The 26,623-nt window shown below is 41.4% G+C and overlaps 1 long non-coding RNA gene and 1 other non-coding gene across 2 annotated transcripts in view; one reads left to right on the top strand and one right to left on the bottom strand.

Annotated features, from left to right (window-relative positions):
- LOC134810251 (uncharacterized) overlaps positions 1-26,623 on the top strand; it is a 128,917-nt gene that overhangs the window by 5,730 nt on the left and 96,564 nt on the right. The gene's annotated exons all lie outside the window — the stretch shown is intronic.
- On the bottom strand, positions 8,233-8,307 carry LOC112209645 (small nucleolar RNA SNORD28). Its single transcript, XR_002944468.1, has one exon. It is a non-coding gene; the product is annotated as a small nucleolar RNA SNORD28 (small nucleolar RNA).

Raw genomic sequence — 26,623 nt, 5'->3', positions numbered from 1 at the left:
GCTGAGGCGGAAGAATTGCTTGAATACGGGAGGTGAAGTTTGCAGTGAGCCAGGATCGCACCACTGCACTCCAGCTGGTGACAGAGCAAGACACTGTCTCAAAAAAAAAACAAAAAAAAACCCAACAAAAAAACCCCAAAAAAACCCCAAAACAAACAAACTTAGCTAACTTAGTTCATAGTCTGTGTTGACATCTTACGGTTTTTAAATTAGTAAAATCAATTAGTATTTATTTTCCTGCATATTTTCTACCATTGGTATTTTACTTGGAAAGTCGACCCCATGAAGTTTTTATTTTTAATTTTTTTCCTTCATTTTATAAACTTTATTATAAATTGACAATTTATAATTGTATAAATTTGTGAGGTACAAAGTGATATTATAATTTATGCATACAATGTGGAATAGTTAAAGCTATTTAACATATCCATCACCTCAAAAACTGGAAAGTTTTTGTGGTGAGAACATTTGAAATGTACTGTCCTAGCAGTTTTGAAATGTACTGTCCTAGCAGTTTTGAAATGTACAATACTCTATGATTAAGTAAATGCACCATGCATTGCAGTAGACTCAAAAAAGAAAAAATCCATATCCCCCATAGCTGAGACTTTGTACCCTTTGACCTTCATCTCCACATTCTCCAGCCCCCAGTCTCTGTAACCACCATTCTGCTCTCTGATTCTATGAATTCAATTGTTTTAGATTCTACATTTGAGTGAGAACATGAGGTATTTGTCTTTCTGTACCTGGCTTATTTCATGCAGCGTAATGATCTCTAATTCTATCCATATTGTTGCCAATGATAGAACTTTGTTCTTTTTAAAGGCTGAATAGTATTCCATTGTGTGTGTATACCATATTTTCTTTTTCCATTTATCTGTTGATAGACACTTAGGTTGATTCCTAACTTGGCTATTGTCAATAATGTTGCAATGAACACAGGAGTGCAGGTAGCTCTTTGACATACCAAAGGGTATATATTCCTTTTGATATATACCCAGAAGTGGGATTGCTGGATCACATGGTAATTCTATTTTTAGTTTTCTAAGAAACTTCCATGCCATTTTCCATAATAGCCATACTAATTTTTGATGTTACTAGAACGCTTCATCCCAGGTGAGACAGATGTGCATTTATAATAAACACCAAAGATTGTCCTTCTATAAGTGCCTTGTGGGGTTGGGCTCATGGAGAGAAAGGCTGACCTTTATGCTGATCTCTTAACCTGTGCCCAGTGAAGCATGCAGTCGTATACTTCAGGTAATAGAAACTGGATAGGAGAAAAGAATGTCTTGATTCACAAGAGACTTGTGAAGGGGAAAAGTTTGTTCTTAATCCTCTCTTCTCTGAGCTATTCCATGTATAGCATCTCATACACTTAGCACTTCTATATGAGCCCAGCTTCCTCCATTGGTATAAGGAAACAATTTTAAATCAAACTAATTTATGCTAAGATGTGAATGACTAAATAAGCTATCTGCCCCTAGTCTATTTTCATCTTAACAGAGTACCATAAAAAGAGAATAATATACAATGTGTGTACGTCTACATTGGATGTTCAGTCTGATATCCAAGTCAGACTGAATGTAGAAGATAAATTTTTGGTTAAATGAATCCTTACTTGCATGCTTAGCAGCAGTTCCAGAAAGATGCAGAGGGTTGAGAAGTGTAGAGTTTACTGGTTAGCAAAGTGAATTCTAGAGGCAGAATACCAGAGCCAAATTCTAGTTCTGCCATTTACTAGCTGGGTGACTATAGGCAAGTTCATTAACTGCTGTGCTTCAGCTTCCTCATCTATACAATGACAATGATAATATCCACCTCGTAGTAAGAGTGAGAGGATTGAAGGATTTCTTGAATATACGGTGGCCAGAACACCGTCTGGCATGGAACAAGTGAACAACGGATAATAGTGTTTGAAAAATTAGAAAGCTTGGCTCTTCTCTTTACCTATGTCCTGGGGATTTTGATACTTTACTTTCTGGGCTTCCTGTTATTTTCCATGTTAGTACATCTTGCATTGCTATAAAGGAATACCTAAAACTGGGTAATTTATAAAGAAAAGAGGTTTAATTGGCTCATGGTTCTGCTGGCTGTATAGGAAGCATGGTGCTGGCATCTGCTTCTGGTGAGGCCACAGGAAACTTACAATCATGGCGGAAGGTGAGGGGTAGCTAGTGTGTCACATGGTGAGAGCTGGAGCAAGAGAGAGAGAGGGAGGATGTCTCAAACTCTCTTCAACAACCAGATCTCCTGTGAACTGAGTGAGAACTCACTTGTCATCAAGGGGAGGGTGCTAAACCATTCCTGAGGAATTTCCCCCATAATTCAGTCACCTCCCATCAGGCCCCACCTTCAACATTCGGAATCATATTTCAGCATGAAATTTGGAGGGGAGAAACATCCAAATCATGTCACCTGCCTGTCTGTTTTCTTTTTGGCTCACCTGCCCCTCAAGTTTTGCCCACCTGTGATGATTCCTATGATCCCAGCCTTGGTTCTCTCCTTTTCTCTCTGTCCTTTCTCCCTGGACCTCTTTGCTTCTGTGGTTTCATCTGTCACCTTTTTGAGCTGATTTCCCAAACTCTTACTCTCAGGCCAGCCTATCAGTTTATAACATTTGGATATTCTGTCAATTGTGTTTGTGTGTGTTTGCAATCATAAAAACCCCACAGATTAAACCGCTTGAAATGATAAAGGAGTTCATTAGCTGAAATATCCAGAATAAACAGCTTCAGGTATGGTTGACCCAGGTGCTCCCATGATATATCCAAAGCCCTGGGTTTTCTCATCTGTTTCTTCTATGTTTGTTGGGATTGGACTGATGGCCAGAAGCTGAAAGTACTCATGCTGCTGCTTTTTCTGCCCTGCCATGAGTAGAGAGAGAGAGCTTCTGCCAGTAGCTTTAGAGGTGAATTAATTCCCCTACATGGCATAGCTTTAAAATCTGGACATTGTTTTATGAAAAGATGGGTGAATGGATCCTGATGGACAAAAACAGCAGATATTCACTACAGATGTGCTGCTTTTTTCTCCAATTCATCAAAGCACCACCAAGACAGTACAGCTGGCATGAGTTCTGCACCCATGGATTCAACAAACCATGGGTTAAAAATATTCAGGAAAAAAATCCACAAAATTCCAAAAAGCAAAACTTGAATTTGCCATGTGCTGCGTACTGTGTTTGACTCCGCATGAATGAAGTGATGTGTAGGCACTGTATTAGGTATCACAAGTAATCTAGAGGTGATTTCAAGTATACAGGAGGATGTGCATAGGTTATATGCAAATGCTATGCCACTTTTTATAAGGGATTGGAGCATCCTATGACTTTGGTATCTGAGAGGGATTCTGGGACCAATCCCCCGTGGGTACCGAGGGCCTACTGTACTTGATGCTTCTGCTCTGGCTTTATTAATTCTGGTGGGACACTCAGCATGCCCCCACTTTCTGTGTTCAAAAGCTCAGCATTCAAATTTTCTCTTCCCTTTTCCTCTAACCCCACAAGCCTTCCATTTAGTAAATCCTAGAATATGCTTGTTGCTTGATATCATTCTCTGCCCTACTCATTGGTTCAGTGCAGTACCAGCCCCACCCACTTTCTGTGGCTTTCTGTGGACACTGGAGTCCACTGTAAATTCACTTGCCTCTCTTCCTCTGAGAAATATGTCCACAGCATCCATGCATTCTTATTATATTGTTTTATATTGTTACTTATGTCTACCTTTCTTCCTCTCTACCTGTGCTGCCTAGCTGGATTTGGAATACCTTGTGTATTAGGTCATTCTTGCATTGCTGTAAAGAAATACCTGAGACTGGGTAATTTATGAAAGAGGTTTAATTGGCTCACAGTTCTGCAGGTTGTACAGGAAGCATAGTGCCAGCATTTGTTTCTGGGGAGGTGTCAGGGAGCTTTTACTCATGGCAGAAGGTGAAGTGGGAGCAGACACATCACATGGCCAGAGCAGGAGCAAGAGAGAGTGGCAGGGGGAGGTACCATACACTTTTAAAGGACCAGATCTCACACGAACTCACTCACTCACTTACTGACTGTCTTGAAGACAGGACTAAGCCATGAGGGATCCACCTCCATGACCCAAACACCTACCAGGCCCCACCTCCAGCACTGGGGATTACAGTTCAACATGAGATTTGGGTGGGGACACACATCCAAACTCTATCACCTTGGAAGCCAACCTGACACTTCTCCAAGTCTCCCCTCACCACCCAGAAAAGCTCCCCGTGGTCTGGAGACTCAATCACAGCTCTTGTTGGCTGAGGGAGCCCAGACTTTCTGGCAGCATGCAGTGGCGATAGCATTCTGTGTAGCCGCCATGAACCTCAGACACTCCTAGGGCTGATGGAATTGCCTAAAATTGTGCCCTGCAGAACTGTGGGTCCATGGGAGGGGAATAGGCGTGATTAGAAAAAAGTTCCAGGATCAAATAAGTTGGAGGAATGCCACCTCAAACAAGGTTAGCCTTGTCTTTACTGTATGAATTTTCAGAGTCTTGATAGAGCAAATGTTTTCATGAATCTGTAGGTGATTGTGTTTTCCAAATGAATTTGACAGTCCTCCTTTTACAAATAGAATTTTGTAAGGTGAGGTTCTTGTATCATTCCTTGGCAGTTGTCAGCTGTGCTGGGTGTGGCAGAGGACTCCCAGGGACAGACTGCCTTGCACTGTGGGTTCTGCCCTTGCACACATCCATAGATCCATAGGGAGCTCTGCCCTGCTCTATCTCATAGCCATGTTCATGTACTAACAAGCTGTGGAATATGATGGTTGTTCTATTTTTTAACCTTGTAAAGCTCATGGAAGACTGTGATAATCTACAACACAATCTTAGTTTGGGAGTCCCCTGGAAGTCAGAGATAGTGTTCAATTTGTATGATAGAAAGTGGACACTTAATGGTTTGCCAACTGGCTGAAATTAGTGAGATTTTGATACACTGCATTTCTTTCTCAAAAAAGATCTGATTTAAAATCACTGTTTTAAGTAGACATTTCTAAAGTGTTACTCTTTTCCTAGAAAAAATGTGTTGTCCTTTAATCAAATGACATTATGTTACATTGATATGATGTAAAGATTGAGTAATAAGCAGACGTTAAGCTCTTTTCATTCCTTGTGCACGTTTTCTTTTCACCAAAGTTTTTCCTACTTTTTATTATAGTTATTGCTATTTGATGACAGTACCTGTAGATTGTAGGATGGTCAATAAGAAGGATAAAAGAGAAGCTGCTACTTATTTATCAGAATGTATAAGTTCATGCATAAGGGCAGGACTAATTCAAATACTTATGGTGAGTATTTTCTGTAAGCCTTTCATGGGGGAATGGAGAGCCTCTTTCAACAATGAAATAATTGTTACAACCGGAAAGTGAGGAGAAGAGGCAAGGAGCCAGGTTTTCTCTAGCAAATGCAACATCTATTCAAAGGGTCAGACCAACATCTCTAGAGGAGTCACAGCACAGGTCTACCAGAGAAGAGTGCCAGGTACGCATTTTTATTGCCTTTTATAAGTGTGTATGTGTGTGTGTACGTGTGCGTGGATTTGAAGGGGATCACACTGGGTGTGCCTCAAATAAGGTGTAAGGTAAGGTGAGTTGTGGTAGAGTGTGGGAACCAGGAAGGGGCTGTAGACATCTGGGTTTTAAATTAAGCACTCACCTCTTAAACCAAATCTGTCATGAAGTCACCATGATTGACCAAACATGCAACCAAAGAGCTGACGCTATGCACACAAGGACATTAAGATGGGACCTGTTTTCTTCGAATTTCATCTCACTCTTTGGAGAGTCAGACTCTAGTCTGACTCTAGTGCTCTCAAGAATCACTTTTAGGGCCGGTTGCAGTGGCTCACATCTGTAATCCCAGCACTTTGGGAAGCTGAGGTGGGCGGATCATGAGGTCAGGTGATCGAGACCATCCTGGCTAACACAGTGAAACCCCGTCTCTACTAAAAATACAAAAAATTAGCCGGGCATGGTGGCGGGCACCTGTAGTCCCAGCTACACAGGAGGCTGAGGCAGAAGAATGGCCTGAACCCGGGAGGTGGAACTTGCAGTGAGCCAAGATCACACCACTGCACTCCAGCCTGGGCAACAGAGCAAGACTCCGTCTCAAAAAAAAAAAAAAAAAATCACATTTAGATGGTTGTTAAAATCCAGATTCCAGGGACTTCTCTCCCCAAAATTCAAGTTCAGTAGGTCTGGGGTGGGAGCCTGGAATCTGCATTTTCAGCAGGTACTCAGATGCTTCTGATAGAGTTAGCATGTGCTCAGAGCCACCTTCAGAACCACTGGCCTGGAAGACTCCATTTCTGGGCAGTGAATGGGCCCATCTGTCTCCCTGCTGGATAAAGCTTGCCCGTAAACCATGCAGCCTGGTGGTGCTATCAAGATAATACTGCAGTCAGAACCCAGATGAGTCATATGTAAACTTATTAAGTTCAAATGTTTTTATAAGCAACTTATCCTTTTCAAAAATCAGGTTATAATAGATTTGGGAGGGAGTCTTTGAGTTTGCTTGTCAGAAACAATACCAAATGCAGATTTGGGGACATTACCACCCAAGCAATGGATTCTGTAATTGCAGGAGCCTAAATCTTTGTTGACGATCAGATGACTAATTATACTGGACTTCTCTACAGGAGTCCTGCTGTGTGTTACATATTTCTGGCCTCTTATTATCTGGAATGCAGTAAACCAGCTGCATGTTAAAAGCCCTTCTTTCACCTTAAAAGTGTCCCAGGAGGTTCTTTCTTTCTGTCCCACAGAGTTTAGAGCCTCCCCTGAGGCATGGGCCTCAATCTTTGCTAAATTAACTCTTCAGGTATTTTTCTATCAGGATTGGATGGGGAGAATCTCAATTGCACATAAATTACAGAGTCAGCACTCTGTGGGACATTTATGTAAATTGTAGCCTTGAGTTTAACCTAATCCTAAAGCAGTTTAGATTTTATGCAAAACTAGTTTAACACTGATCATTGCTGTATTCTCAGGCCGCTGATAAAATGAGAACAACACGGAACTTTTCTCAATGCTTATTTTTGTTTTGCTGGTCTTTAATATGTAGGCAGAATTTTTTTTTTATGGGCCAGTCTCTGACACTTCATCACGTAACTCAGGCTATTAGTGTTTCTCAAAGTCCAACTTGTAATACTATTATCAAAATCTAAGGGGGAAAGAAATGTCTTTTGTCAGATCAAAATCCAGTCTAAGTGGTGTGAAACAATGCCATTCTTCTATTAAATGTGTATTTGAGTAACCGTGTGACAATTAGATAATTTGGATGTTTCTCTGCCTGTCATAGCAACTAGGGAGATATTCATCCACTTCCATGTTGATCGCATAATCTTAGTATCACCTACTGGAATGGCCATAAAACACTGATGAGCTCTTTTCCTGATTATCATCAGAAAGTATCTACTATATGAAAACTAAAATTATCGTGGCTGGCCAAGGTTCCTCAGAGATAAGCTAGACTTTGTCCTAACTGGGAAATTCTAAATGAATAACTCATGCAGACTTAAATAAGATGACAAATGTAAAAATTCTGGGTAGAATGTGAAGCTCTATTCATGTTAGAGACTATTTTTGTGGTTCTTGCGGGTACCTATGGCAGCTAACAGCCTGGTGGGCTCATCAGAATTTAGAGCCATTGACAATCTGAAATTATCCTGGGGCCATATTGGGTTTTAAAAATCATTGAGGTACCCAGGCAGTAAGCCTTAACCTTCAACATTTCAGACCAAAATATTTTCTTTCCTTCTTTGGCTCAGAAATCTGGGGGTTGCAATCCAAAATCTGTCAGAGTACTTGAGCAGATTTCAAATCCAGTTTTTATAAAAGGCTTTGGCCCTAGCTTTGGGCCAGTGGTTCTCAACTGGGGTTGTTGTTCTCTCTACCTCCAGGGGACATTGACATTTTTACTTTTCACAACTGGGTAGAGTACTACTGACACATAGTAGGCGTGTAGTAAGGTGCCAAACATCCCACATCCTGCTATGCACAAGACAGTCAGTGCCCCCTCCCCCAGCCTAAGAATTATCTGGCCCCAAATTTCAAGAGTGTTGGAGTTGAGAACTGCTCCTGGCCATCAGGGGATCACACTGGGTGTGCTTCTGTGCTGGCATTTCATCAAGGTGAGAACCAGGCTCCTTTGTTTTCTCAGAAGGTCTTCAGTTCTGCATCTGGCATCGAATGAAGACTCAGAGATTCTTCTCTTTTTTCATAACAACTTTAACATGCTCTTAACTGTCATTCCTCACAGAACCTCAGCTTATCAATTCAAATCATCTGAAGAGATTCCTCTTTAATTGACTCTGTGACTTCTTGATACAGAAGCCCTTGTCAGGGTTGTCAACTCTAAAAACAATTAAGAATTTGCCAAAAGGTCAACAGAGTTTTAATTTTAATTTGTTTTAATTTTAATTTAGTTTTAATTTGAAGGGGACAATTCAAAGAATATTTTGCTCATTTATTCTTCTAGTGTCTCTAAAATCTTTCCCTGCCTTGAGTAGGTGTTGAGAAGAAAAAACACACAAGTTAACAAATACACATTTTATTGTCTTAGTTTTCCAAATATTTCCAAATTGGAGTGATATGATAGTAAGCCCCTGAGATGGGTTAGTTAATGAAAGACACCTGTAGAATTCCTTATAAGTGTTGTGATGGTGATCACTTAAGGTTTTTCTTGTAACTTTTTTTTGGTGTGGTGTGACTTAGCATTCATATTCATGTGACTCTTTAGCAAAAGCGTACAGCTCCTGCAACCTAGCAGCATTAAGTTACTGAGAGATACAATGCAAGAAAGAGAACAGGCCTAAATCCAAGACTCTTTTCCTCTCATATTGAATCTCTCTGGGTGATCCAGACACCTCGATTGTCAGAGCCTAGACCAGAGCCAGCTTGAAGCTTCAGCCCCTCACCTCCCCACCCCAGGTAATGACCTGTTTCAGAATCCAGATCCATTGCTTCTCCTAAGGGGAAGGTACCCTAAGTCCCATATTTCACCCTCCAGAGAGATGGCAGAAGAAGCTGGAGGCTTCTTTAACCTGTAACTCTTTTCTGGAGAATCTGCAGAATGGGATAGGTAAATACCAGGTGACGGCAATCTTTGTGAGGGGCCTTGATGCGGAGTTCGGGCTGAAGGAGAAATGAAAGGTGTGGAGTGGGACCAACATTAGAGATGAAGACTTTCCTTGTCTATCACTTTTTATATAAACACACCAGCAATAGAGTCTTCTTGGAATATAGTACCTGGAAAATAAATTAATCTCATTTCGATGAACTTAGATACTTCCTTTTACTAGGAAGCCAGTGCTAGCTGATAGTAAGCCTGCTGATCTGCTCAGTTGCAGTGACTAATTAAACCCAGATGCCTGCCTCTTAATTGGTTTTGATCTTTTACCCTGAATTTTTCTATATGACTTAATAATTTAAGACTATTCACTTCACCTTGAGGATGTGAGCAGGGTAGAAATGGTAAATAACAGGTTAAAAAAAAGAAAGGGATGTGAAGTTTTAAATTTAATGGCTCTTTACTAACATGATGCTAACATGGAACCTCTCTGCTCACTGTGGCGTGAGTGAGTAAATGACTAGATCATTTTGCTATGTTGTTTAATTTGCTGTTGGTTCCCATAGACTTGAGCAGTTTCACCAGCATTACTTTGTTTCTCAGCTGCTTTACTCCTCAGTCGTGGGCTTGACATCCTCCACCATCCTTCTTGGTAGCACCTCTTCTCCCTTCTTCAATTCTGTGTCTACCCTTGCCTAAGGCTTGATCAACTTAAAAAAAAAATCCCTTAAAATAGGCGAATTCCTTTGCAAAGAAATCAGCCTATTGGTGGCCTCTATGCTATTACAAACTTGTCCAGGCATTACAAAAGGAAAGAAATCTTGTGCTTTCTGTTCTATAACTTCTGAAATGATTGGTTTTAAAGGCACCAGCATCGATGGGGTCCTCCCCTACCTGTCCTTAGCATTCTCTGCCACTCTGAATCTTTTTTTTTTTTTCTATTATTTCTGGTTCTATGTACTGCAAGGAGCCTTAGGGATTCACCACCCTACCCCATTGGCTAATGAGAAGCCAAGGCCCCCAAGTCATGAGTACTATGTAAATTCTCCTTTTAGTCTAGTGCTTTTCCTATGATATTCCATGGTCCTAATCTCAAAACAATTTGAAGCTGAGCTCTGGGCATTGTTGTTTAAAAGAATGAAGTCATACTAATTTGGACATCCTAGAGTAGAGTTTATGATCATTCACCTTAAGTTTACTAAAGTATAATCTTGTGTCATATATACAGAAAGGGGTTTTCTAAGTCACCGTCTTCTAAAATATGCTCTCCTGAACACTTACCCTATCCAATGCTAGAGAAGACAGTTTTAAACAAATTTACGCATTTGGGAAACATTGCATATTGTATGTAGCTCTTAGAAATTCAAAATGCACATTATTAGTACATTATAGTCTCAAGGAATTCTCAAAGCATTCAAATTCATTGATCTGTGTTTAACTCTGTGTTTCCCAGAAGTGCTTAACTATAACTTACATGTACTTCCTACTTATCCCTACTAATCACATCTCCAGGAATTATAGTTCACTGGAATATACTTTGGGAAATGATGTTCTAAGCAAAGACATGGGAGGCCTCTCATTTTTTGTTTTGATTATCAGAATCCCTCACATTTGAAGTTCCCCAGGAAACCATATTTTGCAATAATACATAATGCCAGTCCCCATTTCAGCATCTGGTACACATCATATAACACCTACTTACATCTATCTCATCTGTGTGCTTTGTGAGCTTGGTGTCTTTCTGGTCCATAGTCCCTCTGAACTCACCAAGTTTAAACTCCTGACAGCACAATGTGTTTCAACTACAAAGGGAAACTGCAATTCTTGTGAAAGAGGTGGGATTTCATAAAGTCCATGGAAGTGAGGTTGGAGAACAGCTCAAAGCATTACTACCCAAAGTCATTTACAAATGAGATTCCAGGAGAGTTAACCTACTTGAGAACTAAAGAAGAAAAACTCAATAAGGATGAAAAGTAGATGGATTCTCCAAAATGAAAATTATGAATCTCCAAAGAATAAGAGATGCCACTGGAAAAATTAATGACTCATTAATTTTTTTTGGTAAAATGACCTTCTTTATAATCAAGCTATGAAAATCAAACATGAAATAAAGGGCATTAGATAACTTTATTAGAAATTTAGTACAATTTACCTGTTTCTCAAATGTTTGTTTTTGTTCATCCTGAGAATTAATGCATTATTTCTTAGTTTTCACCCAAAATGAAGTTTTAGAAACTATCTCTTCCCATTATTATTTATCACTAGTTTTGGTGTCTCTCTGTATTCACTTTAAGTGAATTGGCACCATTCCCATTTTGGTGCCAATTATCCTTAGTTGAGGCAAACTTCCTGTCTTGCAAACAGGATTGTAGTGGATATTTTAAAAATAGTATTTCAGAGAATAAGTGGTTTTCAGGGCCTTAAAAATGTTCTTCATATTATCCATGGATGTTGCTAATTAAAAACAATTACTGGGCTGGGCACAGTGGCTCACGCCTGTAATCCCAGCACTTTGGGAAGCCAAGGCTGGTAGATCACCTGAGGCCAGGAGTTTGAGACCAGCCTGGCCAACATGGCAAAACCCTGTCTCTACTCAAAATACAAAAATTAGCCAGGCAGGGTGGTGCGCACCTGTAATCTCAGGTGCTCAAGAGGCTGAGACAGGAGAATTGCTTGAACCCTGGAGGTGGAGGTTGCAATGAGCTGAGATCACACCACTGCACTCCAGCCTGGGTGACATAGCAAGACTCCATCTCAAAAAATAGTAATAATGATTACCAAATGCAAATATAAGTCCACTGAGCTAGCGCTGCATGGAGATCATAAGAGTGAGCCTGGAGCCAGGCTTCTGGGGTTCAAAGCCCAGTTTTATCCCCTGCTATGTCAGTGAACTTGGACACTGTTCTTAGCTTCTCTGAGCTGCAGTTTTCTGAAATTTATGTAATAGTAACAGCACTCACCTTACAGGAGCATAGTGAAGCTTTAAGGAGTCAATGCCTAGGTTAGTCTCCTAGGGTTGTCGTAACAAAGTGCTGTTAACAGCATGGCGTAAACAACAGAATTGTGCTCTCTTGCAGTTCTGGAGGCTAGAAGTCTGAGGTCTAGGTGTTAGCAGGGTTGGCTTCTGAGGGTTGTGAGGGAAGGATCTGTTCCATTCTTCTCTCCTAGCTTCCGGTAGCCTTGGGTTGCAGATGGCATTCTTTCTGTCTCTTCACATCATCTTCCCTCTGTGCACATCTGTCTCTGTGTGCAAATCCCCCCGTTTTAAAAGGACACCAGTCATTTTGGATTAGAGTCCACCTTAATGGCCTCATCTCAACTAGATTACTTCTGTAGACTCCATATCCAAATAAGGTCACATTCTGAGATATTTGGGGTTAGTCCATTGCATCTTTTTTTGTGGGGATACAATTCAACCCACGACAATGCCTAGGAGTGCCAAAAATATGGCACATGGTGCATTAACTAAATATGGATAATAAGTATTAGGTCAAACCATATAGAATATAGATATTTGACCATTTTACCTACAAAATGGTAATATAACATGATTTCGCATATTTTTTCTTTGCTTTTTTTTCAACAATCTCTGTCTGGGTGCTCATCGTTCCTGACACAACTCGACATTTTCTGGGCAGCCCCCGTGAGACAGGTTGTGGTGCAGGCAGGAGAAGGGTGGCTGTGCTGATTCACTCTGCCTCTCCAGTTCTGACCAATCTTCTATTTCAACTCTGGGATTCTTTCTTTAATCTTCGTCTTCTGAATGATGTAGCTTTACTGTGAAATTGCCCAAGTGTAATTATCAGGCCTGTCATTTGTAAGGAACCCTTCCCAAGGCTCTGGGAGAGGCCCCAGACATGTATTCACACGTTGATATTCGATTTTTAAAACTTTCACAAAGAAGACATTTTAAACTTCAGTCAATTAAGGCCACGATGTCTTTGCACTCCGACTTCTCTTCCTTCTCCTCCTCTTGGGCTGTATTGGAGCCGCCGTGAACAATTTTGAGATGACCCAAGGAGAAGATGAGATGGGCGTATGTTTGCTCCAAGTGGAGTGGAATACACTTCTGTGATTTGCAGTCCCTTCCATGTATAATGGAGTATTGCTGGCTGTGCAAGTGGAGAAACAACTGGGAATGCCAACTTGAGGAGCGTCTGGTGGACACCATCTTGAATCCAGCACTCTCTCCATCCCCAGCCGGAAGTGTGTGTTGGTGGTGGGGGAGAGACAAGTTAGAAACAAGGTTAGTATGGAGCCCCGGGTCGGTTTGTGAAAATTTCACCAAATGTGTTACATTGTTAAGAGAAGATTTGGTTCTTACCAACGCCCAGTCAAAATGGAGGTTCTCTCTTGCCAAGAATGTATTTGTTAATGCCTCTTTCTATCAACCATGCTAGAGGAAAGACGAAGCCATCTTTCTGTTCTCTGTATGGAATATATTAAACCATTCTTGTCTTATGCAGAGGGGTTAAAAGAACATCCAGCAAAGTTATGAAGAAAAGTATTATAGGAGTATGCTAGTTATTTAGTTAATAAAAATATTAATGGTGCTGTTGGATTTTTATGATCTGTGTTGAATTTATCAGCTTAAATTGTGTATATAATTTGTTGAGATTTCTTTTCTCAATAATGTATAAAATATACTTCTACAACAATTCTATGTTTATAATTTTGTACTCTTTTTCTTCAAGAGGGGCCCTAAGATTGTAACATCTTCCAGTCCACTAAGGCTAGATCCTTTGATACCTCTTGGCTTCTTTATCTTAAGATCTGGCTGCTCTTTGTGGCATCCAACTAATTCTTTTTTATCATATTCAAGCCATTTTAATATCCAGTGATAAAATGAATATTATTTGAATATGCTGCTGACTCACAGATAAATGATGGTGTTATCGTATAGGGAGAAGTGCTCTGAGGCCTTCATGTCCCCGCAGGCTCAGGCCATTTGAGTGAATCTGTGGCAGTAGTATCTTTCCTGTATGTGCTGACCATCTTGGTATGAATGGAGGAATTAGTTATTTATTTATAGCATGGGTTGCTATTGCACTCATGGAACAATTAAACAATGTCTTCTTAATTCTACAAACTCCTATGTTTTATTAATGTTCAAATAAATTATTGATATTTTATTAAAACATAAGTGAGTTCTAGTCCTAAGTAGGTGACATTTGGCTATTGTTGATGATATTTTTTATTTTTTAAAAATTTTCTATGCCTGTTTCTTATGCATAGAATGTTGAAAAGGTCATAAATAATGACATTATTTGTCTGTGGAACATGCTGTTAGGACTGGGCCTGTTCCATAGTTAGAGAAAACGGATAAAAATTTCTAAGCAGATTTGTTCCCCCAAACCCACTCTTGTTGGCATTTGTTTGTTATTTGAGATTATATTTGGTTATTTTACTTGAGCTAAATGCATTTCAACCTTATTTTATATGGCACTTTTAGCATCAGAAAGATGAAAATTTATGTATTTTGGTTCTAAGAAAAGCCACAATAAAAGGATTTTAGATATTTAAGTGACTAAGTAGGGTATAGCTAGAAAAGGCTGGGCTACCTTTAATTCTGTGACTATCCTGAGTATCGCTGAATGTTGGGGCAGCCAAAGCTTGTTGATATCAATAAAAGAAATAGCCAGTTCAATGTTAACATGTCTACATGTTTAAATGTTTGCTCCTCTTCCTCTTCCTAGGGTGGACTACACGTTCCACCTCATGCCTGTACCACAAGAGACAACAAAATTGCACAGTTCTGGTGAGGATTGCAAATCATAAGACTCTTGAAATAACATTTTCTGGCTTTGCCTTCAATTGTTGCAAATCTTACAGAGTTGTCCTAAAATTATTCAAATTGTGTTATAAAAGGGAAACAACATAACAAGAACTATGTCAGTGTCACATCAAAATGACTATAATGCCATATAAAAAGAAAAACAACTTTTAAATTTGATTTCATCCATTCATTATTGGAAACATACTTTTAGATACAGAAAGCTTTCTAGTCATATGGTCTAACTTGAGTTCTGGAGCATAAGACTCACTCTATCCCAAACATTGCCCGATGGGTTAAAATAGAATCATTCATGTTTTCAATCTACAAATCTTTCCTGAGCTGCTGCTATGTGTTGGGCACAGTTTTTGCTGTTAGGGGGATAATGGTCCATGAGGCACTGGGCTCTTCATCCTCGGAAAGCTTCATTTTTAGAGTGATGAAAAATAAACCACTGAACAAATACATACGTCATAGAAGTATTGCGTAAATACAGAAAAATATAGTAAGAGGACAGAGCCTGAGGAGAAGGCATGGCAGAAAGAATGATCTGAGAAGGCTTCTCTGAGGTGCTGACATTTGAGTAGAAAAGTGAGATGCAGTGAAGGGGAGGGAGTTATGTGAGGTTCTAACAAAAGAGCTTTCCAGATGGTTGGAACAGCACATGCCAATGTTTTGAGGTGGGAACAAGCATGGCTTCTTCAGGGAAGAGCAAAAGACCAGTGTGGTGAAAATGGAGTGACTGGTTGCTCATGTTGGGGACATGGTGTAGGAGAAGCCAAGCGGGGAAGGGGTGTGCTTTGATATCCAGTGTAAAAAGATTGCTGGTTGCCATGTGGAAAAGATACTGTAGGAGCTGGAGCAGCCTTTAGCCATTAGTGTCTGCCAAGAAACCATGCCAAAAGGTAGTGCAGTCATCCTTTGATATCTGTGGTTATCAGGACCCTCTTCCTTGGATACCAACAATCCACAGATGACACAACTCCCTGCTATAAAATGGAGCAGTATTTGCTTATCACCTACACACATCCTCCCATATACTTTAAATCATCTCTATGTTACTTATACCTAATACAATGTAAATGTTATATAAATAAGTTATTATACTATGTTGTTTAGGGAATAATGAGAAAGAAAAAAGTGTGCATGTTCAGTACTGATGAAATTTTTTAAAAAAATATTTCCTATCTGCGCTTGGTTGTCCACAGGTGTGGAACCTATGGATACAGAGGGCTGACGGTAGTTTAAAGCAATAGCCATGCATTTAACTCCCAAGTCTCTGGGTCAACAATTTGAGCTGGACTTTGTAGGCAGTCTCCTTGGCTCAAATATTTCAGTTCTGAGGAGCAAGGTATTGATGGAATTTTGTGTGGTTAGAGAAGTCTTCACGGAGGAGCTAAGACTTGAGCTGTCTCTGCAAATGTGGTTGGGCATTCTCGGGGAGGGAAAGCTTGAACAAAGGAAGCAAGGCATGATGCATGTGGTGTGCTGGTGAAAGGAGGGAGAACAGCCTGGCTAGAGATGTGACGGGCTAGGGAAGTGCTGTAAAGGTGGCTGGGGACAGCCAGGCTCTGGAGGGACTGGATGGTAAGAGCGTTTAAGCTCTGAGGTGGGAGGATATAGCCACAGAAGACCTTTGACCATGAGAGCAATGCTGGGGACACAGAAGAAGCTGTAGTGCTGAGTCTCTGTCTATGTCTTATGTTAGATGAGGGGGACTGGATGGGAGCTAGGGGTGTTCGCCCTGGAGTGATCGTCACAGGATTAGGAAGTGACTATGCAAGCTGACTTGTAAGACAAGGCAAAAGGATTTGCTGGTGGGTTAAGGAGGGGAGGGATTTATAAAAGCTCATCTCTTGCTAACATTTCCTAAAAATATGTTCTCTGTTCCACCATAGAATAAGATGAACTGTTAAGTTCCATTGCATCAGGGATCTTCAAAGAAATGGAAACAACTCCAGGCATTTCAAGAAGGAAGGAATTTAATACAGGAGATGACTTAGCTTTGAGAGAGGCAGCAGGTTGTAAGGTCTCCAGCAGATGCAGCTGCCTCCAGAACTCTTGCGGCTCACCCAAAATCGCACATCTGCCAAAGCCCCCATGTTCCCCTCACTGCCAGAGGAGCACCACTGTGATGACTGCTTCTCTTCTGCCTTCCAAGTCACATGTGAGTGCTCCTTCTGAGTAGAATCTGACCAGGATCTTGGAAAATGTACATTTTGGATGTCCTGCTCTGCAGCATAGCTGGGGGATGATAGGAGGAGAAAATGGTGTCCAGGAGTCAACAGCACTGTGACTCAGCTAGGTCTTTCCTTCCTCCCTTCATCTCAATTCTAATTCCTGCAGAGACCCTGGTCCTGTTTTACAAGATTCCTTCTAGCAGAATTTGGTCAAAGTCATCATGGCACTCCTATAAGCAATTGCAAAGTGATATGGTTTGGCTCTGAGTCCCCATCCAAATCTCATCTGGAATTGTAATCTCTATAGTCCCCACATGTCAAGGGAGGGACCTAGTGGGAGGTGATTTTATCATGGGGTGGTTTCCCCCATACTGCTTTCATGATAGTGAGTGAGTTCTCATGAGAGCTGATGGTTTTATAGGGGGTCCTTCCCACTTTGCTTGCTCTTCTCTCTCCTTTTGATTTGTGAAAAAGGTGGCTGCTTCCCCTTCTGCCACAATTGTAAGTTTCCTGAGGCTTCCCCAGCCATGCTGAACTGTGAGTCAATTAAACCTCTTTTGTTTATAAATTGCCCAGTCTTGGCTAGTATCTTTATAGTAGTGTGAAAACGGACTAATACACAAAGATTATTTTTAAAGGCCACTTAGCAGTGTTTCTTATTGTTTCCTATTATGGAGCAAGACTGGACAGAACATAGGGTAAAATAATGTCTAGGGTTTCAGGTAGACTAGTTTATACTTGCCTTATATATTTTTTCAGCATATATATATGTATGTATATTTACATATGTGTATTTATTAACATATGGTTATGACTGGGCCACTTGTTGGTTAACTGTCTGTGTGCATGCGTGTGTGCTTTGACTTCCTGGTTTCTCACAGTCCATGCTGCTTGCCTGCTTCCCTCATCATTCCTGTACCTTTACAGTGGCCTACAAACACATCCAGAGGTGGGGAGGGGATGCTCAGAAACATTTGGAAGAGCTCATTAGGTAAAGTCTTCTGTTTTCCTTTCTTCTTAATGCTTCGGTGGAGCAAGAAAGGAAAAAATAAAGGAGAACAGACACTAAGAAAACTCAGAACTAAAGCTCTTCAAAAGCCAAGACAGAGGTAGATTGTCTTGGTTGGATTCTTGAGTCTATTTTGCTGTTATGCTTGTCAATTAAGATTGCCCAGTGGTTATTCTCACACTACCTTGGCAACCCTAATTCTTCTCTTCCTTTATTCTGCAAATATTTTTAGGGACTTCTTGTATGCCAGGAATTATTGTAGAATTAGAAGTTGAACATACAGGGTCTTGACTCTCAAAACTTCAGTTTAATGTGAGAATATGTGTCAGTAAACAACTACAATATAGTATGGGCTTTGCATAACAGGATCATAAACTTATTTAAAGAGAAAACTTAGCCCTCTATGTTCTGTAGTGGTCTTTTCTGCAGGTCCCCGTCCAACTTGATCTGTGTTGTGTGTCTACATCTATGTGTGTGTTGGCTTTAACTAGTTCGTTATCTCAACCTAGCTAGTGAAATTAGTTACTAAGTTAAATAGTCAATTAAGACTCGTTAATTTAGCTCCATCTCTTCTGGCATAAATCAACTTTTATATGTAATTTAATTCCTTTCCAATATATGTTTAGCGTTTTAATTTTCTTCCCTTTCATTGTGACCTATTCCAAAATGGCATGAGTGTCTGGGAGTGGGGATTGACTCACTCGTGGTCTTGTGGAGGTGGGGAAGAAAAATGTCTTGTAGGCACATTTGCTGGACCCTTTGTTGTCCTTTATGTTCCCCAGGCTCTGCATGCAGTGACCTCTGCCCGCCTATCACTAAGGATGGTGGCGGACAGATGGACTTGTGCCCCATGTTATCTTGGCCTCAGGGTCTTTCTCTGCTGTGACTGGGCTCTCCCTCAGTGCTCCCTGGTACTGCAGGAACCCCCTGGGGCTTGGAGGCCAAGGCTGCCCAGAGGCCCTTGGCTATTTGGTGACCTTCCCACCCTTTTCCACATTACCATTCCCCTCTCTACTCACTCCCTGGCAAGCATCATCAGGTACCTTCCCTTTCTCCACAGGGCAGGTGGGGCTGCTTCTGCCACAGAAGTTGAGGGATGCCTGAGAATGATAACCAAAGCTCTTTCTTCCTCACCGCAGTGCGCTGCCATTTTTACTCAGTGCAGCACACCATGTTGCTAAAGGGGCATCAAGACCAGCAGTCTCATCTGAATTCCAAATAGAAACTGGGGCACACACAAAACCCATGTCCTTTGATTTCTTCTAACCTAATCCTCCAACATACCTGGTAGGTGGGAAACCGTGACACACGGATGTTACGAATCAGTGTGGCCTGCCTGCCTTCAGCTTCTCTTTGTCCTTCTACTCTCTTCTGGGCTAGAAAGGTCCAGATTTCCATTTCCCATTCTCCCTGGAAAGACATTTTCTTTGTCATATGTTCTTTCTTGCTAGAGGAGTGCTATGGTTTGAGTGTATCCCCCAAGGTTCATGTGTTGAAACTTAATCCCCAATGCAACAGTGTTGAGAGGTGGGATCTTTAAGAGGTGATTAAGTCAGGAGGGATCTGCCCTCTTGAATGGCTTAATGCTGTTATTGTGGGAGTGGGTTCCTGATAAAAGGATGAATTTGGCCCCATTCTGTTCCCCCTCTCTCTCCTGTGCTCTTGCCATGTAATGCCTTCTGCCATGTTATGACACAGGAAGAAGACCCTCACCAGATATGACCCCTCAATCTTAAACTTCCTAGCTTCCAGAACTGTGAGCCAAATGAACTTCTTTGGTTCATAAATGATTCAGTCTGTGGTATTCTGTTATAGCAAAATACAAATGGACTAAGCATTTGTATTTTGCTAGAATTGCTACCATTTGTGTTTACACAGAATACCTGGTCTGTGATATGCTGTTATAGCAAAATACAAAAAGCAAAATGGACTCAGATGGAGAGCCAAGCTTTATTGGCTTGGCTTTGGTGGTAGCTGGTGTGCAGGGAAGGACATGACTCACTGATCTAAGGAACTCTCAGGCATTATTTTAAAAAATACTGTCTCTGTGGTACTTGCTCTCTGAGTGAATCCGTGGGAGCTGCATAGAACAAGTACTTCTTCAACTGAGACTTGAGGGATAAGTTAGAATTTTTTAAGTAGGCAAGAATAGTAGGAAGAGTGTTCCAGGCTAAAGCACAGGTATTTTCAAAGTCATGGAAACACACAAGTTTGGCAAGCTCAGGAAAAGAGTTTCTGGCCTCTGTTATTTTAGGAAGTCCTAGACCAGAGTTGTTTTTGCTGATGAAAGTAACCCAGGCAGCACTAATGAGCTCTACACTGAGAATCAAAAAGCGTGGTTCCAGTTTGAGATGGGATCTGAGCCCATGTGTTTTTTCCCCCTTCTCTCCAAAGGTTGTCTTGAAAATGACAAGTTATAGGATAACAATAATGACAATAATAATAAAAATGATAACAAAGAAACAAAAAACATAGCGTTTGTCTTGTAGGATCCTACCCTTTACATTTTAATTTTGGTCTCTGGACTGAAGCAAGAAAAAAGTTAGAAATAGGAAAAGGATTAGTGAGGTTTTCCTCTCGGATGAAACAGGATAGGCCTAGCAGCTCCTTGGCACCCACTACTGTGAAGCAGGCTTGGTGTGTACCAGTTACCAATCTGAAGTTTCCAACACTTGCACCAGTCTGGTAAGACGGAACATATGCACAGCAAATTAAGTGGGGCAACTGTAATACAGACAAACAAGACACAAAAGAAGCCTAGGATTCCTGGCAGGCGCATCTCCCAAGGTAAAGGGAAAGCTGCGTGTGGCGGATGGGATTTGTCTGTGCATGCCCTACATCCTACCACCGCCAGGGGACCCCCAAAGCACTCTGCTCTGGGTTTCTACATCCTGGGGAAGATTGGGATTGCGGGCCTTGTACATTCTATTGAAGTGGTGGTGTTGTCTGGGGTAAGTACCCGGGGTTCGTCGTCTAGCGCCAAAAAAATTTAGGACACGGACACACACGAGGAATTTAGGAGAGGACATTAATAGGCAAAAGAAAGAGAAAGGAGAACCGTTCTCTCTCTAGTGAGAGAGAGGGGCTTCCAAAAGGAAAGAGCGGCTGGTGGAGTTCTCTGGATTTTATAGGCAGGCTTGAGTAGGCAGTGTTTGATTTAGGTAGGGCTCACAGATTGGTTCGACCAGGTGTGACGTTTACATAGCGTGCAGGGATGGCTGGCCACCCCACCCTAATCTTATTATGCAAATGGGCTTTCCACCTGACTGGTGCAATCTCGTCTGCTCCTTACTGTACACGTGGCTGGCAAAGAGAAGGGAAGATGGAGCCGCCATTTTGAACATGTCTAGTCCCAGGTAGCATTTTTCCTGCGGGCATTCACCTGTGCAAGCTTCCAGCTTGCTTGTCTATGTCTGCAGCTCAATTTTACAGGCTGCCCTTTGTTAGAAAATGATTTGGGGGTGGCTTTTCATTAAAAAGGAAAAACCTTACTCCTCTACCCTCACTATCTGCCTAAGTAATTTCTTCTTAACTCCTATATCACTATTACGAGTGGAATGGGAACAGAGACTGGGCTGTTCTAGACCATTCCTTCTTATCTCGAGAGGTTGCATTCCCAGCACATCCTACAGTTGAGAATTATAAGCAGGAGCAGGGGAGAGCTGGGTTGGCCAAGGGCATCTGGGGACCCGTCCTTGTGAAACGACCCTCTAGCTCATCCCCAAAGTCAAGCGATCATCCCTAATAGGTGGCTCTCGACTTTTCGTGTCTCTAGTTCTGTGGTCCCGCCCCTGCCTTTCTTCCCAGCCATAACCACCCTCCTAATACTTTACTTCCTACATACTGTTTTTTGTATTTTTTATTCTTAACAAAACCTTAAGTATGGTCCTGTCTCTGCTCTTCTGGTCCTTACAGTCCCTCCTGGCTTCACAGTTCCCCTGCCTAGCCTGGTCAGGTGTCTCAGCTGCACTCTTCTTAGTGTCCTGGAACACCTGTGCTCTGGACTTGCCAATCTTGGACTTTGCGTCTAGCTTCCATGTGACCAAGAGCTGCCGAAGATGGTCACAAAAATGTGGTAATTGAGTCTCCTAGGCTTTCGTGTAACACATCATACAGAAACCAGGAGTGTTTTTTTTTTCTTTAAATTATGTTTTTTCTCAAATTCTCAACCCAATAACCCTCAAGCATCCCTGGAAAATGGATTTCACTTTAATGGGAAGAACGTTTCCATTTAAATTCAGCCGCCTCACTGTCCCCGCTCCACCTCAGTATTTATCTGCATGTTCTCCTGTCCCTTCCTTCTCTTTTCCGAGGACAGGCACGGCCCTTCCCTCTTCGACACTCCCCTCCCTGTGCCATGGTTGAATTCCTGCTGCCTCCTCACACATCCAGCCTCATTAGTTTTCTCTACTTTTAACTCGTTGCCTTATTCTATTTCTTTCTGTGGGCCTCTTCTCTCTTTTGATATATTAAGATTTCCCAGCCTTAAAACAAATCTACTTTATACGCCGCAATCCCATTGGCAACTCTCTTATTCCCCCTCCTTTTTCCCCTTTAAAATTCTTGAATGAATAGCCTGCACTTCTTGTTTCTTACTCTGTTCCCCTCACTTAAACACTGGCTGCTGCTTGCCATTGTCTATGGTAACTGCTTTCCTTAAGGTCATCAATGGCCTCCAGCCTCCCAAATCTAGGAATATTTTCTCAGGTATGATTTCCCTGGCCCTTTCTCTAGCCTTTAATATTGTTAATTAACCTCTCCAGCCTAAAACCCTCTTAGCTCTTTATTTACATGAGGAGTCATTGGTAAGTTCTCCCCTTTTTGGTTTCCCCTAGGTTTCCTTTTGCTGCTGCTTTATTCTTTTCCTTTCCTCTTCCTCCCCAAATGTAAACATCCATTTGTATTTTTATCATTGCCACTATTATTTTCACTAATACGCCTTTCTGTAGCACTAAATATTCACTAGACACTATTCTCCATGCTTTCCGTATATGAACATAGTCAGCGATGGCCACACCCTGTGTAGCAGATGCTGCTATTAGTTCCATGTTGCCAATGAGGCTATTGAGGGACAGAGAGGTTAAATGATTGACTAAGTTTATAGGGCTAGCAAATGTCAGAGCTAGGATTCAAACCTAGGCATTCTGACCTTGGAGTCAGGTGCTTAACCATCTCGATCATCTTTTCTTTTCCTTTCTTTCTTTCTTTCTTTTTTTTTTTTTTTGAGATGGAATCTCGCTCTGTTGCCCAGGCTGGAGTGCAATGGTGCGATCTCAGCTCACTGCACCCTCGGCCTCCCCGGTTCAAGTGATTCCCTTGCCTCAGTCTCCTGAGTAGCTGGGATTACAAGCATGCGCCATCACGCCCAGCTAATTTTGTATTTTTAGTAGAGAAGGGGTTTCACCATGTTGGTCAGGCTGGTCTCAAACTCCTGACCTCAGCTCATTCACCCATGTTGGCTTCCCAAAGTGCTGAGATTACAGGTGTGAGCCACCGTGCCCGGCCTCGATCGTCTTTTCTACTGCTCTCGGTGTTTTCCAGCCGGTCTCCCCTATCCCCAGGCTTTGAAACTCACTCTGAGTATCACTAGCACCAGCACACTTTCTTCCTGGTCATCTCACACTACCATCTCAGCAGTGCAGCCTTGATGCCCATTAACATGCCCATGATGGGTCCCCTCAAGAAGGGCGTATTCCACTCCCTTCCTCACCCCTGAACCCACAATCTCACCAATCTGACATCCCCACCTTTGCTAATGGTCCTACCTGGTTCTACACGTGATCTTATCATTGATGTTTCTACGTCTCATTGCCCTGGAAATCCCATCTCTTGAACATGGCATCTTTGCTGCTGTCATTCTGCTGCATACTCAGTATTTCTTCTCCTTCTAACTGGTTTCTGTGCCAGTTTCCTATCCACAAAAAAAGACGACTTATGATGTATGAATAAAATAAATATTTCTCACGGGCTGGGCTCTGGTCAGTTCCTCAGTGTTTGGTATGTCACCAAAGGCCTGCTCCCTTTGGATGACTCTTTTTGTTCCACTCTCTGTGTCTGTGAGCAAGAGTCTTAGTCAGGCTAATCCTCATGCATAAATGTCTGCAACTTTGAAAAATAACCTTCCATCCATCTACCGTGACAAAAAAATGCCTACAGCTTTGTGAGTTAGTTTCCAACTCTACTTGAAGCAAACCATTTTTATTTGATCCACAGGGGATTGAGCAAAACGTTTTTCCATGAGATGGGGCTGATGGTCAGTTGTATGACAGCTGGAAGACTAGACCGCTGCTGAGAGGGAAGCATGGAAGTGAGTCCTGAGGATAGGTGAACCCTGATGTTGGTGAACTGGTTCATGTTCCTGCTCCTACACTTGGTCTTAGCTCAGGATGCTCCATCCTGGACTTTACCTTCCCCGCAGTACTTAGCATTTCAGCACGTGAATTTCTCACTCTGCATTCTTAACCCTAAACATGCTTCAGGGCGTAAGTGATACATAAAAGAGTTGTATCCTCAGAGCTTGGGGACCCAGGAGATCCTGTCCAGCCCAAGCTTCCTCTTCCAGGCAGCCCCTGAGGAGGTCCTAGGGGAATGAACGGACATAGGGTGTGGAGGGGACGTTTGACCTGGAGCTTTCCTGTGTGAAGTCTTGTTCCTTGGCATCCTTGGGTAAATCACTTCATCCCTGGAAACATTAGTTTCTCATGTTTATCTACTAAGTAATACTTGCCTTACCTATCTTATGGGTAAAATCCTAATTCAGAAGATAATATGGAAAAGTGAAAATTCTCTGCAAAATATAAAAAGGTTTACAAATGTTCATTGCTACATTAAGGTTAAGAAAAATATCCTGCATTTATACAACGTTTGTTATTTAAAAAATAGTTTTAACAAATGACTGGATACCTATAATTATTTTTGCGACTGTGCGTCTTTCCCATGGTGGCTCCTTGGTAAACAATTCCCAAGGCTACAGTATTAAGCAAAAACGATAGAAATGTGAATAGTAAATCTTGTTCTTATTAAGTGAGAAATGGGTACATGCTATGATGTGTTTTGTGCTATAACGGTGGATGCTTTGAAAGCATATTGTTAGCTAAAAAATAAAAGCATTAAAATGGGAGAAAATTTTCGCAACCTACTCATCTGACAAAGGGCTAATGTCCAGAATCTACAATGAACTCAAACAAATTTACAAGAAAAAAAGAAAACAACCCCATCAAAAAGTGGGCGAAGGACATGAACAGACACTTCTCAAAAGAAGACATTTATGCAGCCAAAAAACACGTGAAAAAATGCTCACCATCACTGGCCATCAGAGAAATGCAAATCAAAACCACAATGAGATACCATCTCACACCAGTTAGAATGGCAATCATTGAAAAGTCAGGAAACAACAGGTGCTGGAGAGGATGTGGAGAAATTGGAACACTTTTACACTGTTGGTGGGACTGTAAACTAGTTCAACCATTGTGGAAGTCAGTGTGGCAATTCCTCAGGGATCTAGAAGTAGAAATACCATTTGACCCAGCCATCCCATTACTGGGTATATACCCAAAGGACTATAAATCATGCTGCTATAAAGACACATGCACACGTATGTTTATTGTGGCACTATTCACAATAGCAAAGACTTGGAACCAACCCAAATGTCCAACAATGATAGACTGGATTAAGAAAATGTGGCATGTATACACCATGGAATACTATGCAGCCATAAAAAATGATGAGTTCATGTCCTTTGTAGGGACATGGATGAAATTGGAAATCATCATTCTCAGTAAACTATCACAAGGACAAAAAAACCAAACACTGCATATTCTCACTCATAGGTGGGAATTGAACAATGAGAACACATGGACACAGGAAGGGGAACATCTCACTCTGGGGACTGTTTTGGGGTGGGGGGAGGGGGAGGGATAGCATTAGGAGATATACCTAATGCTAAACAACGAGTTAATGGGTGCAGCACACCAGCATGGCACATGTGTACATATGTAACTAACCTGCACATTGTGCACATGTACCCTAAAACTTAAAGTATGATAATAAAAAAAAATAAAAGCATTACAGTTATTCTTGTTTCTCTTGTTATATATCCAAAAGTTACAAGGAAAAATGCCCACAGACCAAGGTAATGGGGATTTGTTTATGTACTCGGCCCTTTATGCCCTGCAATATAATTCAATTGGCAAATGTACTTTGCATGATTTTCTCATACAGCAAGCTGTATTTAATAGCATCTGGCACATCTTGGAGTGCCCCACTGCGTATCATGAGATGTTTAAATTGTATCGAATACTTTATAAAAGCTATTTCCATTCTGTTGTGCTCTTTTTGCAGATGGTGATCTGAGACAGTTAACAGTGATAATACACCTCACTTTACTTGTTTGTGACTTATCACTGTTGCAGATGGAGAAACAACATTTATGGATCACTGTTTCTATTCCCTGATTTTGAGGCTGACTTCTCCTTAGACAATTCCTCAGATTTCACATTTGGGTCGGTAGCGCCAGATGGAAACTAGCATTCATGCCTGTGTAGTTGATTTGTACCTGTAATAGTCAAATAGGGTG

Source organism: Pan troglodytes, chromosome 5 (genome assembly GCF_028858775.2).
Source record: "Pan troglodytes isolate AG18354 chromosome 5, NHGRI_mPanTro3-v2.0_pri, whole genome shotgun sequence".
Taxonomy (NCBI): Eukaryota; Metazoa; Chordata; class Mammalia; order Primates; family Hominidae; genus Pan; species Pan troglodytes.
The sequence above is the reverse complement of the archived record's forward strand: the minus strand, read 5'-3'. Positions and strand labels throughout refer to the sequence as shown.